The sequence below is a fragment of the Miniopterus schreibersii genome (assembly GCF_964146895.1).
Source record: "Miniopterus schreibersii genome assembly, chromosome: 9".
Lineage (NCBI taxonomy): Eukaryota > Metazoa > Chordata > Mammalia > Chiroptera > Miniopteridae > Miniopterus > Miniopterus schreibersii.
The window spans coordinates 16,309,753-16,323,301 of NC_138118.1; the positions used below are offsets into that span (position 1 = coordinate 16,309,753).

At 36.0% G+C, this 13,549-nt stretch overlaps 1 protein-coding gene and 1 long non-coding RNA gene across 5 annotated transcripts in view; one reads left to right on the top strand and one right to left on the bottom strand.

Moving 5' to 3' along the window:
- The window catches only part of LOC308561370, a 78,505-nt gene extending 66,917 nt beyond the window's left edge, over nt 1-11,588 (top strand). The window contains exons 2-5 of the long non-coding RNA XR_013999463.1: nt 5,928-6,057; nt 6,932-7,000; nt 8,296-8,349; nt 8,961-11,588. This is a non-coding gene — a long non-coding RNA (uncharacterized lncRNA). The remainder of the gene's footprint in view (nt 1-5,927; nt 6,058-6,931; nt 7,001-8,295; nt 8,350-8,960) is intronic.
- Nucleotides 1-13,549, bottom strand: part of AHCYL2 (adenosylhomocysteinase like 2) — a 149,095-nt gene that overhangs the window by 121,561 nt on the left and 13,985 nt on the right. The window lies entirely within an intron of this gene.

The following is a 13,549-nucleotide window of genomic DNA, read 5'->3' on the forward strand; positions in this document are numbered from 1 at the left end:
GCTGCTGTTTTGATTAAGAGCTTTATAACTTTCAAAGCTATTTATTGACTCCCTCCTCCAACTTCCAGTCTGACTCCAGTTCTATTTACAAGATACCTTCATTTAAATGTTATACTAACATTTCAAACAAGATAGAAAGCGGAACCTGAGTTCTCATTCTGTAATATTTTAACCAAGTGCTCGTATTATGATTTAGTCAAATAAGCATTTTGTTGAAGTTTTATAGAACATAAACTCAAGTTCAATTTTTACCTTATGCTTGATTTGACTAAAGCATAATATTTAAGCAGAAAATATACTATAAACAAACTATAAATTAAGTTTTTTTCCTAATTCTGACATCTTACCCCTATGAAAATTCATGAAATATAAAAACCTAAACAAGTATATTTTTAAACACTTGCATTCTAATCTCTGCTACTTATAACTCTAGAATTATTTATATTCATATACACAGAAAGTGAGATGCTGTGTTGGTAAAATGCAGCATTTGTTTTTTGCGTTTACAGCTGTCTACTGTGGAGCCTTGGACAAGCACTAAGTAAAGTGCTTATGGCATTTAACAAACATTAACTGAATTTTATTTTTCTGGCCTTTCCATTAGTAAGCTATAATTGCTTACCACAGTGCTATTGTAAGAACTGATTCATATTTATAAGTGCTCTAAAGAGAATATTCTTTGATACTCTATTATGTCTTGGAAGGACGCAACCTTCCTAGGGTGCCCTTCCTTTTCTTCCCAAGACTAGGACAGAGCCTCTGGGAGTCTGAGTCCCAAATACCTGTCACTGTCCCTCCTTTAAGCCAAGAGCCCTCCTACTGAGTCTCTTGAGATACATATCTACCATGAACTCTGCTAGTCTTTAAGGAACAATTTTGAAGAAAAGGAGTAAATAAAAATGCAAATTCTACAAAGTAGGTTTTAAGCCCAAAGAGTCCTAATTGGTTTAGCCTGGTGCTCTTGAATAAAACCAGTGTTGCTTTAGAATTGCCAAGTATCATCATATCAATATATACTACACACTGTTCTTGTTATTGTCTAGCCAGAGACCCTGAAAACTCTTGGGATCTTTCAAAAGTGCGGTAAGTCAAAGAACCTAACCAAAAATGTTATATACAAGAGCTGAAAAGTTAATACTAAAGCTTCAGTGTGTGTGACTGCATTAGAGGCTATATTCGTTCAAGGGGCAGAGGTAACTGAGCTGGTAATGGAAAAATAAGTATGTTATAAATTAATGGTTCATGACTAGGTCTCAGCTCTGTAATCACAAACATTAAGCATTTTTATGTGCTGGCATTAAATTGTGAAAGATCCATCAACAGCAAGCTAAATACCTACTGAACAAAAATTGGGTCAGCTACCCAAACTGGAGAGATTTCAAGACACTGCCCAAGGGAAGAAGAAAAAACACACACCTCCCTCAGTGATTGCAGGGATACTCAAAAGGTGTAAAAACCATAAAATTTATAAACCACTATAACTCAGAAGACAATGTGACAGGAAAATAATTTAGGATTAACTACAGATAAATGGGTATAATCAAACTGGACATACTTTTGGATATCATCATTATCAAGCTATGTGAGTTATCATTATTGATAGAGCTCAGATCGTGCTACTCCAAAATATGGCACCTTGGCATACTGAAACTTTAAGGTCCTGCTAAGTTTCCCCCAGTTCACTATCCTTAGCTCATATCCTTTTGTCCTATCACATTTTGCCATGACTTTTCACTTTTCATCAAAACTAGTATTAAAACACTCAGGTATAATCATTTTGGGGGGTGGGGGTTTGAAGGCTCTCATCTCATGTAAAACGTATTAGCCCTGGCCAGTGTTGCTCAGTGGTTAGTGCGCTGGCCTGCAGACTAAGTGTCCCGGGTTCAATTCCGGTCAAGGGCACGTACCTACGTTGCAGGCTTGATCCCCGGCCCTGGTCAGGGCTCATGCAGGAGGCAACCAATCGATGTGTCTCTCTCACGTTGATGTTTCTCTCTCTTCCCCTTACACTCTCTCTGAAAAGGAATGGAAAAATATATCCACAGGTGAGGATTAAAAAAACAAACATATTGAATAACTCTGTATGCTTTCTTTTGTTAATCTGTCTTTTGTCAGTCCAATTCACAGGGGCCCGACCAGAGAGTCAAGGAGAATAGCAGAAAAAAGCATTTTTCCTCTTTTACAATTTTAGTGACTATGAAAGGACAGCTGGGACACCCCACTTACCCCTGAGACTACAGCAAAAAAATCGTGGGACAACTGACAAAAGCCAGTGAAAGATAAGAAATCTTACCAAAATCAGCCTGCCAGATTTCTGTCTGCGTCTGGTCAAGAGAGGAAGGTGAACTTCTTGTCCCTTCTTTTCAAATTCAGTGTATCAGGAAAAACCATTTGTAAAAATTAGTTCTTTGGATTGTGACTCTTGTGAATTTGGTTTTGGACACCGATTTGTTATTGATCTTCAGCCTCTCAGAAAGTCATTGTTTTCCTGTATCTCTGTCATTTGCGTCTTTTTGTTATCATTGTAATTAGCTAGTTTATTAATATTAATAATAGGAAGAGAGCAAAGAGGAGGCCAGAGATTATAAGCATGGTCATCTGGGCAGCTTCACCAGGAAGCTACAGGGGCACACGCTCCAGGGAACCACTGGTCCACTCCCTGCAGATCACTGGGGGAAGGGATGGAACAAAGGGGGAGGTGGGCGCATGTGCAGTGAAGTCAGGGTGAGGCAGGGAAGGTGCCTCCTTGTCAGTCTAGCCTGGGGAACAATGGACTGGCCAGGGGGTGGGCCCCATCAGAAGCATGTGAAATCTTGATAACTTAATTGGTTAGTCTGAAGAAGCACCTAGTTAAAATCCTCAGAGAGTTCCCTCGCTCTTGTTCTCTCTTGCTTCATGACTGGCACTTGCTCCTGCGTTGGTGCATTCTCTCTCCATAGCCATGTGGCTTAGCAGCCGCATGGGCCATGACCATGCAGGCTCCACATGCAGGATGCTGAACTGGACTGAACTTTAATATCGAGCAGAAACTATGGGTAGTAGCCTTTGTTCTGGCCCTGCTGTGGACAAGATTGGACTTCTTCCATGGCAGGACAGAGAGAGGACACTGGAAACCCAGGCGTTTATTTCCACACCAATAAATGTTACTCATCCTCCTATGCAAGTCTCAGGAAATTCTTTTCCTTGTAACATCGCAGAAACTCCACTTCCACCAATAACACTTTTTTTATAAGGAGTTCCTTTATACCACCTATAAAGACAACAAAAGTATTTACTTTCATAGACTACCTTTGGGAGTAATTCTAGATCTGGGGTGGGTCTTCATCTTTTGCACCCTCTTTGATTCTTATGTCCATAGTTAAGCTATAAAAAGGCTTATTGTGTTGAAGTTGCATTGAAGGTGTATCTTTGAAGATTTGGACTTTTATATAAATCTAAAAGGATTTTTAGACAGCATACATCCTTAACAAATGTTATATTGGTACCTATGAGATATCAGACTGAAGGAAAAGAACACATATAGGCGAATGACTTGGCTGGTCTTGGGGGCTGAGGGGAATTCTCCTAACAAACTTAGGAGGCAAGATCAGATAGAGCAGGCTTGAGATTTATGTTAACACTAATAGCCAGAAAAGTGTTGACAAAGGCCTTTCCATGCTAAGCCCCTGGCAAATATATTTTAGACTCCCACCACAAAGAATTCATTAGACTGTTTTGTACTTTTTTTAAAAAAAAAAGAGAAAGAGCCCAGCTGGCGTGGCTCAGCGGTTGAGCATCAATCTATGATCCAGGAGATCAAGGTTCGATTCCTGGTCAGGGCACAAGCCCGGATTGCGGGCTCCATTCCCAGCAGGAGGCGTACAGGAGGCAGCCAATCAATGACTCTCATCATTGATGTTTTCTCTCTCCCTCTCCCTTACTTTCTCTGAAATCAATAATTTCTTTTTTTAAAAAGAAACAAATAATAATTACCCTAGATTTCTGATAAGGAAATATGCCCCTGAATTCCTTCTTAGAGAAAACACATCCTTTCCCTGTGCCTTTGAATTTTCTATCCTTTCTGCTCGAGGACCTGAGAGCCATCTTTTGAAATGCAAACTTTCAAGGAGGCAAACTGCCTCCCAACTAAAAGGAAAAAAAATTAAAGAGGCTTTATGGAACCAAACAGCTACTGTTTCCAGAATCCCTTGCCAAAATTTGGTTCACAGCTTCCACAAGAGTATTTATCAAGGACAAATGAAAATCTTAAAAATCTTCTCCACAAATATTGGTAAAAAAGAAAAAACTTTAGCAATCATTGAACAAGTAAACTTGTTCCATCCACCAGAAACGTATTTGGATTAAAAAATAAGGAAAAGATGAGGATCAACTCTTATATAAATTAGTGAATTGTGTGGCCCTGGCCAGTGTGGCTCCGTTGGTTGGAGTTGTCCTGTGCACCCAAGGATTGCCGGTTCAATTCTGGTCAGAGCATGTGCCCGGGTTGTGGGCCCCGGTGGGGGTAGTCCAGGAGGCAGCTGATCAATGTTTTGCTCTCCCATCGATGTTTCTCTCTCTCCCTTCCTCTCTCTCTAAAAGTCAATAAAAATATTTCAAAAAGAAAAAAATTAGTGACTTGTCTTTTTATGTATTTATAACTACTCACAGCTAAGATTTAGAATGAGAGCTATAAAACTTGTTTATATGTATGTTTTTCTATGTGTCTGCATGTATGTTATGTATATGTAGTATTTTCTACCTCAAGATGGTATTACAAAATTTATCAAATCCTTTAAAGGAGTTCTATTCAAATTGGCTAGAGATAAATGAGTGCTTATATATATTAAGTGCTCCAAAACTCTTAGAAATATAGAAACTAATCCAAATGCTCTTTAGAAGTTCCTGTGTGCTGAGATAATCTTTGATAAAATAAAGACTAGTTTAAAATTTTTGATTTAATAAAAATTTTCAATGTTGTCACCATTAAAAAAAATACAGATATACAGTCTTTTTCTACCTAGCTTTACTAGTCAACAAGCTTATGCTGCCTCTACTAGATGTTTAGGAACTATAAATCCAACCCAAGAACAAATGTACAATGAAAATGAATTTCTTAATGTGTGTTAAGCACAGCAGTAAAAACCAACAATCATATGTTTAACTTTTTAGATTCTTTGCTTCTGATTTTTTTATACTTACCTCTGTATGCAAAGTATGCAAACTAAGAGAAATGTTAGTAATAATAATTCAGATTTGTAAACAAGAAAAAAATCATTTACAATGATCTTTTCTTTAATGTCACATATTTTGTTTAAAGATTCATTTGAAAATTATTCTTAAAATAAGTAAGCATAATTGTTAAAAATAAGTAAATAAAATAGATGTGAGGTAAGTTTTTAAGTGAAATTTTCAACAATAATTATTTTATAATATGTTAACTTAAAAATCTTTTGGATAAATTGAAAACTTAAAGCTATACTGAGTTAAATGATGAATATTCATATGCACTGAATATCTAGATCTAGCTCCAAATAAGATAAAATACTGAAACATCAACTGCTGAATATAAATTTATCTGCTTTTGGCTTAATTTTTATACAAAGTCAAAAGATATTTGGATCTGTTAGTAAACATGTCCCTTATACAGTGAAAAATTGCACTGTGAGGAAACAGCATATACCTATATAAAAAAGTGAGATAGTATATTCAAAAAATTTGCTAATCTGCTACAGAATGCTGGTATCTGATAGGCAAGTCACTACTATCTACTTCCTAGCTTCCTCAGTAAAGGAAAGGTTACCAATGTTTAAAAATTATAATGAATATATGTAAATGAAACTACTAGAATAATAAGAGTAAAAAAAAACACACCTCTGTATGCAAAGTATGCAAACAAAGTAAAATGTGTTTTGTTCTGCTCTGTTTCATTTTTTTAATCCTCACCCAAGGACATCCTTAGAAACATCGATGGGTTGCCTTCCATACTTGCTGATTACCGGGAACTGAACCCGGAACCTACGTATGTGCCCTGACTGGGAATCCAAACCACAACCTCAGATGTGCTTTTGATAAGGAAAGGTAAGGGATGAATGATGTGTTTGTTACAGGAAAAGAGTGAAGTTCTGTCTTAAAGTAGAATGACTGGTTATTCCAGCATAATAAAGATGAACTAAAACTCTAAATGGTATTTTAAAATGTGTAGAAGGTTTGTGGAAAAGAATTTTACATGTGCTCAAACTGCTAAGATTGAAAGGATTTACTTATAAGTTAAAAAAAAATCTTGCTAGGAAACAAAGACTTTGTATCTTATCAAAAAGTTTCCTTTGCATCATGTTGTTTTTCCCATGTCTTTAGTTACTTTAAAAACAAAAACTGAGTCTTCCCAGTACTGAAGGAGCTAAAGTTGTTTCTGCTGTTTGTTTTTTACATTTATGTTACTTCTTATATTTGTCTTTAAAATCTTTTATCATCACTTTGGTTAAATGAATAAGTATTGTTTCATAGTAACCTCTGACCCTATTTAATCAAATGTTCATTTTTGACAAAATTCCTAAAATCAAATTCTAAAATGAAGTCTTTTTGACCTTGGACTAACTTGAGATTTCCCAGGGGGCCACTGGAAAAGATCAAAAGATTTGTTCCTTTACATTATAAAGAGAAATGTTAATAATAATAACTCAGTTTATTTGATATATTAAATTGCATGGAAGACACAGTCAAATACAAAGGGTTATATCTTAATGGGTGAATGTTAATGTAGGTATTCCAGCAACTGTATGAAGGTTGTAGAAATTTGTCAATACTTTCATTGTCTGATTATTGTTAATATCTTGTATGCCAGAGAAATAAACCAAATTTCCTTATCAAATGAACTCTCATTAGATCTTAGACCTCAGTCGTTTTAGGTCTTGTCATCCATAGATAGTTTCTGTTTTACTCTTATTCTTCTCAGATAACGTCTGAAACTGTCCACCCAAGATCAAGTGGAAGAAGAATTTATTCCATGGGACTGAATGAACTGGTAAGGAGGATTATGATTTTTTTATGGCCTTTTTGTTTGAAACTTTGCTGTTTTTCGAATGTTCTATTTTCCAGCTATAAGGAACTCCTTTCCCTTTTCTTTTAAGCTATCTGTATCTTAACAGCAATTCAATATATTATACCTTGGTAAACAAAAATGAAACATTTATCTTTTCTCCCTGCCTGATCCCTCCAAAAGTTAGAAACTCTTTAAGTGTTCTTATTTGCATGGCAATATAGTTATTTTATTATTTTTTTAATTCTCACCCAAGGATATATTTAGAGAGAGGAAGGGAGAGAGAGAGAAAAAGAAAGAGAGAGAGAACCATTAATTGGTTCCCTCCTATTCATGCCCAACTGGTAGGTGCCTGACCAGGAATCAAACCTGCAACCTTTTGGTGTATGCTCCAACCACCTGGCCAGGGCAGCAATATAGTTATTTTAAAAAGTTCAGTAAGAATCTGTTCGCCTTGCCCTGCCAGTGTGGCTCAGTTGGTTGGGCACTGTCCTATGCACCAAAATGTTGCTGGTTCTATTCCCAGTCAGGGCACATGCCCGGGTTGTAGGCTCGGTCTCAAGTAGGGGGCGTGCAGGAGGCAGCCAATCAATGTTTCTCTCTCATCAATGTTTCTCTCTCTCTCTCTCTCTCTCCCCCCCTTCCTCTCGCTCTAAAAATCAATAAAAACATTTTTTAAAACTAGAGAAAAAAATAAAGCAAATTTTAAAAGGCCTGTGTGGTCAGTTATCAATCTTGGTGCACTTACGTAAATAATCAGGCCAACCTTACTCTGGTTATCTTTAATCAACAAGGGGGATAACTGTAAAGAGAAATTTTTACATTTCAATGGAAAACTATAGTACACAGCTGTGGAGTCTCAATTCTAGTTTCCTCAAATACCTGGCTACCATTCTCCAAACTAACATTCCCAATTTTCCCGCACCCTCCTCACTTGATATCACTAACAACTAAAACTACCCTTCCCTTTAAAGCTCTGAAAGCTAAATAGGCAAAACTTGACATACACTTCAAAGAAATCACCACAACAGATCATGCACGGACAACTTTGTGCCTGCTGCTGTGTGGGCCACTCAGAAAGGTGACTGGAACAGCTGATGCCATCACCAGAGACATTCAAACTGAAAACACAGAAATTCATCAGACTGCCCCTGCCTCTCCTTACTGCACCATCTGAAGATACTTTGAGTGCAACATCTAAAAATCTTGACTGATTGCCCTCTGGACTCAAAAACCTATGTTTATAGTTTGTACTAATCATTAACTTCTGTTTTTTATAGAAATGTCCTTCATTAAATGCCTGATCGCTCACACCATATAGAGGCCTAACTCAGGTTTGTGTCCTACTCCTACTTACACCACTGCCTCCTGAGGCCCAACTATTTAACTAGACCAACCTATTCCCAGGACTGAGAGACTAGTTCAACTCAGTTTCTGGACTGTAAAACTTTCACAGGAAACTTTCTAGGGAAAGTTTCAGATGAGGGAATGATGTGGTTCAGAATACGTAATCCCAAAAACATGGTGCATTGGCACCATATTTTAAGCTAAAGGAATTTGAAAAATGGCAAGTGCATGAAGAACTCTCCAACCTCCTCTTTTCCTCTGAAGCAGGTCAAAAAATCTTCATGTGATAGGTGTTCTACTAATATGTGGAAGAAAAGAGCATTCTTATGTCCAAAGACAAAGGGACCTGACAAGAGGAATCCTAGCAAACAGGCTCGCTAAGTTTTCCCCAGTTTACTACACTTAGCTCATACCATTTTGTCCTATCACATTTTCCCATGGCTTTCCACTCACCACCCTAGTATAAAAACACCCTGGTTTAACCATTTCTTTAGTCTTCATTTCCTTATGAAGGCTCCCGTGTTGTGTAAAACTTATATTAAATAAATTCGTATGCTTTTTCTCTTGTTAATCTGTCTTTTGTCACTCTAATTTACAGGACCCCAGTCAGTGATCCAAGGAGAGTGGCAGGAAAAAGAATTTTTCTTCCTCTACACTATCAAGCAGTATGAGAAAAACAGATGAACAAATTGTGGACTAATGAAGTCATTGAAGCACAAGGACAGAGAATGAGGCTGAGAGCCAAAAACTTCAGCTCAACTCCTGATGAGTAAGTTCTAACAGTCCTCCACGTTAGCAAGGTTCTAGTCAACAAAGCAGAGAGAAAATGGAGACAAGGTCTCAAACGTCAAATATAAATTCTTTATGCAACACCACTCAAGTGAGCTGCTAAAATCAGAATGTATTTATTAACCAATCACAACTACAAATGCTGATTCTTCTTCAAAGAAAAAGATTTAGGAATAAACAATGCCATTTTACTAAAAAGGTATCAACTTTCTATATGATTATTATAAGCATCCCTTTCTGAGAATTGGTTATCTCAAAGCTTTATATTTAATTATTAAAGCAGATTCCTACAAAATTACCCAAATCAGTCACATCTGTCTAGGCCTAAAATCTCTCAGAAATGACATAAAAATAGTTTGACTAATTGGGAGAACCAAAGCACAAATTTGATTCTACCAAACTGTAAAGGAAAAGAGGCTTTCAAAATTTTTAAATGTATATATGTAAGGGAATAATAATAAATTTGGTAATATTTAGCTTAATTACTAAGAGAAAAGTGGAAAATTTTTTCTATTTAAGCTACATCCATACTCTGAAATGCTTTGAGGATTTAGAGAAGAAAAATTCACCCTAAAGCAGAGCCAATTTATACTAATCACTCCTCTTTGCTAAGTATCACAAAACAGACTGATTTGATCATTCTTTCATTCAAAACCCTTACTATCTGCCAGATGCTAACAATACACTGAGTAAGAAACAGTCTCAGCCCTTGTAGTTTACAGTCTAAGGGATAAGGCAGTAATTTGAAATCTCACACACACACACACACACACACACACACCAATCAATGAATCTAAATCCGTGTACCCATCCACAAGAAGAAGAGTGCTACCTGTAGATCTTATGGGAACAGATGAAACAACAGGTTTGGGCTATAAAATGAACTACACCTATGAGCCACAGATGTAGTTTACTTTACACACAAACACATTATTTTACTTTAAAGAGAAAATATCACAGAATCTCTCCCCACAGAAATGAAAACCATAATAAACTTTACAACAGCATCAGGGGATATAAATGCTTCATTTCAGGGGTCACAATATAGATACCCTAGAATTAAACAGCAACAGGTGGCCCATAAATTGTCAATTTAGAGTATTGATTAAAAACGGATTCAAAATAGAAACTTAAAGGGTATCAGGTTGCCTGATTCTACAAGAGACAAAAGGATTGTTATATTTTATAACTAAGAAATGTATGTCTGTCAAGCAGGTACTATTTATTAATACATGTCAATTTATCTAGTCCCTTAATCTGTCAAAATTAAGACACTATAAAGAATATGTTAGGAGAAATTTGCTCTACTGACTGTCAGCTAACATACTTACTGGTGAAAGACTGAATACTTTTCCTTTAAGATCGGGAACAAGGTGAGGATGTCAGCTCTCACCATTTCTGAGGTTCTAAACCAGGAGTAGAGAATGTCTGCCCCGAGAAATCATTTGGTCTGGCCCTACTAAGGCAACCATAGGTGTGACTGGAAATTCAATAAATCTAGGAGATTTTTTTTCACAGCTAATTTTTAAGTTGATAATTTTGTATGGCCCGTGAATCATGTTATAAATATCCAAATGGTCCTTGGCAGAGAAAAAAAGTTTCCCCACCTCTGTTCTAGACAGTGTAATATGTCAAGGAAAAGAAATTAAAAGCATTCACAATGGAAAACAAGAAATGAAACTGTCATTTATAGATGACATGATCCTGAATGCAGAAAATCTAAAATCTCCAAAAAACTACTAGAGTAATAAGTTTAGCAAAGTTGCAGGATACAAGACTGACATACAAATATCAATTCCACTAGTAAGTATATCCAAAAGAATTGAAAAAGAAAGGACTCAAACAGACATTTAGGCACTCATATTCATAGCATTATTCATAAAGCCAAAAGGTAGAAACAGCCCAAGTGTCCTTGAACAGAGGAAAGGATAAATAAAATGTAGTAAGATACAATGAAATATTATTCAGTCTTAAAAAGGAATGAAATTCTGATATGTGCTACAACATGGATTGGACCTTAAAAACATTATACTAAGAGAAATAAGCCAGATTCAAAAGGACTTCTATGATCCCACTTATATAAGGTACCTAAAGGCAAGTACACAGAGACAGAGAGCAGAATAAAAGTTCCCAGGAACTAGAGCAGTCAAGAAACAGAACCGTGGTTGAGAGGGAAATGGGGAGTTATTGTTTAATGGATATGATGAAAAAAGTTCTGTAAATGAGTGGTGGTAATGTAACATATACTTAAATATACTTAACGCTGTTGAACAATATACTTTAAAAATGGTTAAAATGATAAATTTTGTTATATATATGTATCTTTTACTGTTGTGAAAAAACTCTACAAATACATTGTCATTAAATTATAACTTACAATGTGTAAATTTTATCCTATGTAAATTTTACCTCAATAAAGTTGTTAAAAAACTTTTTTAAAAGAATAGATTTGCCCAGCCAGTGTGGCTCAGTGGTTGAGCATCAACCTATGAGCCAGATCATGGTTTGATTCCCGGTCAGGGCACATGCCCAGGTTGAGGGCTTGATCCCTAGTAGAGGGTGTGCAGGAGGCAGCTGATCAATGGCTCTCTCATCATTGATGTTTCTCTCTCTCTCTGCCTCTCCCTTCCTCTCTCTGAAACTAATAATTTTTTTTTTTTTTTAAATAGCCCTAGCCAGTTTGTCTCAGTAGTTAGAGCATGAGCCCTAAGGACTGAAGGGTCCTGGATTTGATTCTGGACAAGGGCACATACCTCTGTTGCAGGCTCGATCCCTGGCCCGGGTTGGGGCACGTGCAGGAGGCAACCAGTCGATGTTTCTCTCTCTCTCTCTCCCCCTCTTCCACTCTCTCTGAAAAGCAACGGAGGAAATATCCTCAGGTGAGAATTAAAAATAAAAAAATGTTTTTAAAAAGAATAGATTAGCAGGAACGTAAGCAAATATTAAGAGTTATTATAAAGTTCTAACAATTAAAAAGTGTGGTGTTAGTAAAGAGACTAATGAAACAAAACAGATGACAGAATTGCATTGTATAGCAATGAGAAACTGATAGACTCAAACAACAAACAAGGCTGGGACAATTGGCTCTCTACATGATGAAATAAAATAAAATTATATCAGTATCTCACACCATACACAAAAATAAGTTCAGGTAAAGATCAAATTGTGAAAAAACAAAACTAAACATGTTTGAAAGCTATATAGAAGAGTATATGACCTCAAGATAGAGAAAAGTTTCTAAAACAAGATTTAAAAGGGAGAGAAAAAAATGGATCAATTTTACATTAAATAATTTAACTTCTGTATAAAAGCCACAAGTAAAAGACCAGAAAACCAAGTCACAGACCAGAAGATATTTGCATATGATGTTAAAGGGTTATAATAAAGAACTTTTACAAATCAGTAAGAAAAGCCTATGAGATTCCAATAGAAAAATGGGAAAGGGTATGAATATAGCCAACACTGTACAAAAAAGGAAATCCCAAAGGACTACAAACATATTAAAAGACACTCAATCTCACTAATGTCAAAGGAAGTGCAAATTAAAACAGAAGAGAAACTATTTCACAACCGCATGACTGACAAAAGTTTAATGTCTGACATACCACCTATTAGTAAGGATTCAGCAAAGAGTAATTAATACAACCGCTTCTGAAAGCAATTTGGGAGTATCTGGTAAAGTTGATACACTTTAAGCAACTTTGCTTATAGGGATGTACCCTAGAGAAACTATCACTCATGTGCACGTTTAAGGATGTTCACTCCAGTAAAAAATAAAAATAAAAAGGAAACATTAAAAGGGGAATGGGTAAACTGTGGTATACTCATACAATGAAGTACTACACAGAAGTTAAAATGAATCAACTAGAAAATCTACGTGTCAGACAGGTTAAAACTCAAAGTAAAGAGTGAAAACAGCAAGTTGTAGAATAGTATCTACCCTATACTACCATTTATATTAAGTTTATAAACATACAAAACAATGCTACATATTGTTTGTTGATATACAATTGATACTGATGAACAATATATAGCAAAAGTATTAAAAAATGAAGGGGAATTATAAATTATAAACAGCAAAGTTTGGACAAGTTACCTCTGTGATGGGAGAGAAAGGACAAAGGGCAATGAACAGAGAAGGGGTACAAAAGGGTCTTCAATTTTATCTACAATGTTTTATTTCTTTAAAAATATCTACAAAAAATTCTGCAAAATGCTAACATCTGTTACATTGGGCAGTGAGTACAACTCTCTCAGTGCTCTTCCATATGCTTGGGGAAAAATTTTTTTAAAACAGGCTTAATTCTTTTTGGAAACTATATTTGTAAAACTTATACTAATGTCTTTCTGGTGCCTAACTCAGTGTGATAGAAACTTTCAAGAATTTAGGTCCAAGCA